Here is a 6522-nt window from a genome sequence, read left to right on the forward strand (position 1 = left end):
ATGGCAGCTTGGGCTGGGACCTCACCATGTCCCTAGGTGGTATGGCCACAAAAGTCTACTCCTCGCCACCCTCAAGTCTTAGTTCCATCTCTCTTCATAATGCTCAAGCTGTTCCATCTCTTTCTCTCTCATCTGACTACCACATGCTCACACATTGTGGTGGCTCCCACTATGGGCAAGCAACATGGCGGGTGGGACTCCGGGTGACACCTTCATTTGTGCTGCTTGGGATGGTCGTGAGCAGGTATCTATGGCCTGCTTGTGCTGTGCTCTGGAGGTCAGGTCTGTGGGTGGTGGCACAGTGGTCCACAGGTCTATATGTGTCTTTGTCCTCCCTTGCTGTGCTGCCTGGATATGATTTTATTTTATTTTATTTTATTTTATTTTATTTTATTTTATTTTATTTTATTTTGAGTCCTAGGCATAAGACAGCTTTGGCCATCAAATCAAACATCAATCTAGGATGAACAAAGGACTGTTATTTACTCTGCCCCCGAATGATACAGGAGCAACACCATCAACAAAATGTCTCTGCCCATTGCTGGGGTCAGAAGGGTACAGTCCAGGTATTTTTAAAAAGAATTTTTATGTTGAATGAGGGGCTCAGTCGGAGGTCTTCTCTGTAAATCTCAAGTAGCATTATACACTAGGTTGGTTTTACATAAATTGTAACAAGCACTATGCCTTTCTGGTATCTACTGAGATTCCTGTATTGTGCACAACTGCTTCTCTTGTGTACCACATTGGTCTTTTGTTAGGATGGAGTTCACAATTCTGATAAGAAACAGAAGGAAACAAGCTGTCTAACTCTGGCTATGTATATGTCTGTGAAACTTCTTCTTTTTAAATGTACCTTAATAGATGATGGGACAGTTCAAAGACAAAGATGATGCTGAACAGTGGTGGATTCAGAGTAGTGTAAAATTATAATTGTATTCAACTTGTTTCAAATTGTGGAGTGGAATGTCAGGAAAAGAAATGAGAAAATAAAACCTTAAGACGTGAATGTGACAGACACTCTTCTTTTCTACTGTTGAAGGTTATAGTTGATCCATATAGAGTATAGAATTTGATAATAACCAAGATGCGGAAAATTGCATGGAATTAAAGGCACTAGTAGAATATCTCATAAGATTTGGTATAAAAATCTCTGCAGTCCTTCCGTTTCTAGGCATATTATCTACCTGTATTATTGAGTCCTTCATTATAATAAAATGTATCTGGGGTAATCTTTTATTTTTTTACTTTTGCAAAAGTGTTTATTTTTGCTCACACCTGTTAAGGTTGGAGGTCTACACAGCATGACTCAGGCTGTGACGAGAGCCCCCCCTTTCAGATGCATCATGTTTCTGTAGGAATGTAGAGTGTATATATATCTTCCTATATGTGTGGCTTTACAGCTTTTAAAGCTTCTGTAACTAACCATAGGGATTTCACACAAATGCCCCACACTTATCTAATGGCAAAAACACCTGACTTCTAGCCATCATAGTCGGGTTAAGTTTCCATTCCTGTAGGACAATTAACATAGATAGGACTGTAGAGATTAAATGAAAAAGTTTATGTGAAGAAAAACAACCTTAAAACTCATTATCTCTCTTCTCTACCCTTTCTGCATTCTGGAAGCTGATGTCTAAACCTGACCTTCTTGGCCTCCCCCAGTGCAGTGTTTAATGGATACTTAATGTACCGTCTCTTGTATTTTCTCCTTCCCCTTTCGCTTGTTTTTCATTGTCAAGAAATATTGTATTGTTTTCCACAAGTCAATAGTCTCCTGAGAAAGAGTCATAAGAGCTCAAAACTGAAAACCTAAAAATGTGTCTATAACTCAGTCATTCACTAAGTTCCACATCTGGGTTGTTACATACACATTGCAGGTTGAGTGAACACTTATTTTGTAGGTTAATGAATAGCTTGTCATTTCAATTTTAATGGGCTCTGTAGTATTTTAATGACAGGGGATACAGTAAGCCTCCCCCCTCTCTAGAAAGTGAATAGCATATAACTTATATCTGGAGCCATATGGCAAAGACAGCATTTCTTCATAAAAGCTTGTCATGATGTGAATTGCCTTGTTACCCAGTGAAGCTACATTCTAGCTTAATGTTGTAACTTCACATCTTCCAGGTACATCTGTTCAATGATACCCATGATTCCTCAAATAATGAGAAACGTTGCTTTGACAACCCAGATTTTCAGCAAGCAAGGTCATACACAGGGATTCTTAGATGGCTTAGTTTTCTGTCACTGTAACAAATGTCTTGGGTAATCAAGTTACAAAGGGAAAGAGGTTACTTTTAGAATTTTTTTTTGAGAGGTTTCAATACATACGTGGTTGTTCAATGATTTGGAGTGAGACAGTGCATTATAGTCCTCATTGATGCAAACCTGCTTACTCTGTGTCCATAGGACAAAACAGGCTGTAAGAAGAGTCCTAGGGCCCCATTTGATCCTTGCAGATGCTGATAAGCCTACCCTTAATCATTAAGGACCAAGAGTTGACTAGATTTAAACCAAGGCTTGGCACATGAAAAAAAAATAAAAAGAGTTAACGCTCCAGGGAGCAACGTATGTAGTATGTAGACATTTTCCTTTGAATGGAGAAAGTAGAGAGCTTTAAATGAAAAAATGATTGATATATTTCGACACATAATCCAAGGACCCCTCTGTTATATACCATGCTAAAAAAATATGAAATAGTGACATCTTTCAAGACCTCTGAGACAGTAAGTATAGAATAAATATTGAAAGGAATGAGCCTTTCCTCAGTTTTAGAATACTAGGTCTACATGGTTATAAAAATATTGAATTTGTCTTTAAGCTACCAAGTCAATGAAGTCTGCGACAGCTTTCAAGTACAAAACAACCCGAGACAACATTCAATTATAGTACTGCCTGAGAGCTGTCTTGCAGAGTTGCACAACTTACTTTCCTGGTGTGTCTCCCAGAGTCATGTTAATGTGCAGCTGACCAATGATAGATCACAGTGAAGCTACTACCAAAGGCCAATTTAGAGAGCCAGTTAGTGTAACTGGCATTGCTTACAGGAGTATGGGTAGAAGCTATTTGCAGGAGAAGAAATGATTCAAAGATAGCTGTATGACCAAAAGCCCAGCCCAGCATAGGTGACAGATCGTGAAATCTGGAAACCTGGAGCACAGCCCACAACTTATGGGTAACACTGCTTGGAGACTTCTTTGCATGTAGGTGAGTTGAGTTGGGCTTCTTCCAGGAACTTATGCTGGTCTGACAGTATCTCTCTGTGTTCCTGACTGCTAATCTACTTCCTGAAGTTTCAAGTTGTTTACTTTCTGAGCCTTAAAGAGAGTCCTTTCATAACACTGAATCATAAGGAGTTTCCATGCAGGAAGGACTGTCTCCTCAGGGAGGAATTTGTTGCAAAATAGACCCACTATAAATATAAATATTATATAAAATTTTATGTAATATTTATATAAAATATAAATATCAACCAAATCTAGAAATCTGTGTTTGCTACTTGGTTGTTATCATGAAACTTTCTAACATTTTAGTTAAGGCTACATATAAGAGAAACCTTTGGAAATTGTAATAATGTCCAATTGTCTCCACTTAAATAATTAAATAGGGATAAACAAACCAAACCGAGCAAAAACTATTTTGGGATGCCCTATTTCTACAATGGGAAGAATGTAGTTTGGCTTTTCCTGTGGAGACAAATAATTCTACTCAGTCTATGTATGGAATCAATGAGTTCATTGGGATGTGATGCCTAGTCCTAATGTCAACAGGAAAGAATCTGGAATAACCTGGGAGATGGATCTCTGGGCATTTGGAGGATTATTTTGATTATGTAATTGATATGGCCACAGTGCTATTCATTCTGCAAGGGACCCTGGATTGTAAAGGATGAAATAGGTGAGCTGAGCTGAGCATTAAGAAGCATTGGACCCTCTATGTTTCCTGTTTGTATCAGGATGTGGTCAGCTTTTACTGCCTTGATTTCCCTGCTAGGATGGACTGTCCCATGAACTGTGAGAGAGATAAACGCTTCATCCTTTCAGCTGCTTCTGTCAAGATATTTATTATAGCAACAAAAAGAGAGATTAGGACATGGTGATACTCACAGAAGCTTACTGAAAAGTAGCAGCTACACTGAAAAGTCCAGGTCGGCATGCGTGATGAGCATGCGTGATGATCATGGAAGCTGCAACCCCAGTCATTGCTCACCCCAAGGCGCTGTACCCTGAAGCCTGCAACGTTCTCCATCGTCCTAAGTCTTAGGAGTCTCCCATCTCCCATCAGGAGAGAATCTTTTAGTTCGGAAGAAATATCTACCCAACAAATAAACACATGGAAATGCCCAGAGAATTTAATCTTACTGAAATTTAGTTTTAAAAGAGCCCATTTCACGGTCTGTTTGACTGTATCACAGGAATAATCGAACAAGATAAGAAGTGGAAGGAATTGCTATATTCACATCTTGCTTTATACCATAGAATGTGACATTTAAAGCTAAAAGAACTTCAGGTTTTCCAATTATTAAATACTGAGCTGGGAAAAGGACATCTGTCCTTAATCGGCAGTTTGTGAGCATAGGCTTGTGTGTGTGTGTGTGTGTGTGTGTGTGTGTGTGTATGTATGTGAGTACCAGAAAACAGATCTTTGTACTTATAAAACTGTTGTCATTATAATAACAATAAATAGACACTAGGCTATGAATTACTAGATCATTAATGCAGGCTTCTTGATTAAAGTCAATTTGGTTCTATCATCATAACTTATCACGTGCCCCAGGCATGCATTAAGACTTCAAAGCACACGTGCCCAGACTTGTTTTATTGTTTAATTATTTATAAGTAATATTGCTTGTAACAAAGCTATCTTAATAAAAATTAATAGAAATTTACTATTTTGTTGGTGTAAAATTGTTCTTTCAACCATTCTAGTCAACTGCTGTCTTTGTGCCTCTTGCCAACTTGTACCCTCACAAACGGGCTACATTAGAGAAGAAAACATGGTTATAAAGCCTTTCATATTATATGCTCACTCAGTCTCAAAGCAATTTACAAACATCGATTAATTATGTTTTAATAGAGCCCCCCATGGGTTATGTAGCTGCTATTTTTTTCCATCTGTCAAGTAGAATGCACAAAACTTATTTACACAAACTTTTAATTCTAAATTTGCCTTTGGCTATTTAAAGTCCACACTACTGTGTATTTATCAGGGGTTAAGGAGATCATGCTTAATAAAAGAGCAGGAGGTATCTGTATATAGTTAACACAGCAAAAGTTCAGTGAGCACACATGCATACTCACACATTTTTATGTCCTGGGAGCACCTTTATTTAAAAACACCTTTAAAAACTATGTTGGAGATGAAGTGAGTGATTCAGAATGTGCTTAGCACAGGTAGAGCTGTGGTTCAAACACTAAAGGGTAGAGAAAGAAAAGTGCCACAGACTGGACTCAGTCTGTCCCTCAATCTGCGGGAGAATTCAGGGCTCTGGTTCTCAGGTGGACAAGGAGTCGGCAGAATGACAACCAGACACGGACACCAGAGAGAGTACTGTATCTGAATGTAATTTCTCAAAGTGAGCATCAGAATTACATTACAGAAGAAAACAAAGAAGTTGGGTGGCACATCAGCCAAGGTACATTGAAGTTATCTGACATAAAACAGAGAAATGCATACATAAAGACTGACAGGAACAGGGCAGTGGTTACAACTGAGATAAAAGGCAGCCCTTTCTAAAGTCAGCCATTCTAGGAGCCAGGTGAGGATTTCACACCCTAGTCACAATTTATGTTATTCCTCTGAGACTTGTGAAAGCTTGCATCAAGGGGTTCTGCTCTTGCTAACCTTTTCATGAATAATGCAATACTCTAGCTCCTCCTTAAACCACAACCCTCCTTCTTCCTAGACCATTGTAAATTCCTGCATATGGGAGTGACTTGGCTGCTCTTTTAAGTATCCATAAGGAATCTCCATTTGTCAGAGGAACTCACCAACTTTCTTCTAATATGTAATGTAGTCTGCCATACCTGACTGTAATGAGGATTCTAAGTATACTTCGTTGAACTAGCCCTGTGATTTCTAGCTCCTATCCAGCAAACTGCAATACCTTATTTCTTATTATCAAAACTGGAGGCATTTTGTCTGAATGAGTAACATACTTACTAAATTCCAAGCCCAGGGTCAGTTCAAAGATTGCCTAGGACATTAGGACATCGGTGAAAGGTGAGGAAGCAAAGTTCAATCAAACTTAACTATTTGTCAGATCGTTCCTTGGAGGCACGTATAATAAAACAATACTAAAAGAAAGCACATAGACCATTCACCAACTGATGCAAGGACACGTTTGGAGCATTCATACTAAGGGATGCCAAGGCTCCAGGAGACTAAGTTTCCATGAAACATTTTGCCTCAGGACTGTGTCCAAGCTTTTGGACTTGTCACTCAGTTTCCACTGGAGTGGGTGTGGCAGAAAAGGAAGATGGAAGGAAAGAAAGAAGGAAGGGAGGAAGGGAGGGAGGGAGG

The 6522-nt window shown here is 39.0% G+C and overlaps 1 non-coding gene across 1 annotated transcript; it reads right to left on the bottom strand.

Moving 5' to 3' along the window:
- Nucleotides 1–408: 408 nt before the first annotated feature.
- On the bottom strand, nt 409–549 carry LOC115065429. Its single transcript, XR_003845220.1, has one exon. It is a non-coding gene; the product is annotated as a small nucleolar RNA SNORA48 (small nucleolar RNA).
- Nucleotides 550–6522: the final 5973 nt, after the last annotated feature.

The sequence above is a fragment of the Mus pahari genome, chromosome 14 (assembly GCF_900095145.1).
Source record: "Mus pahari chromosome 14, PAHARI_EIJ_v1.1, whole genome shotgun sequence".
Taxonomy (NCBI): domain Eukaryota; kingdom Metazoa; phylum Chordata; class Mammalia; order Rodentia; family Muridae; genus Mus; species Mus pahari.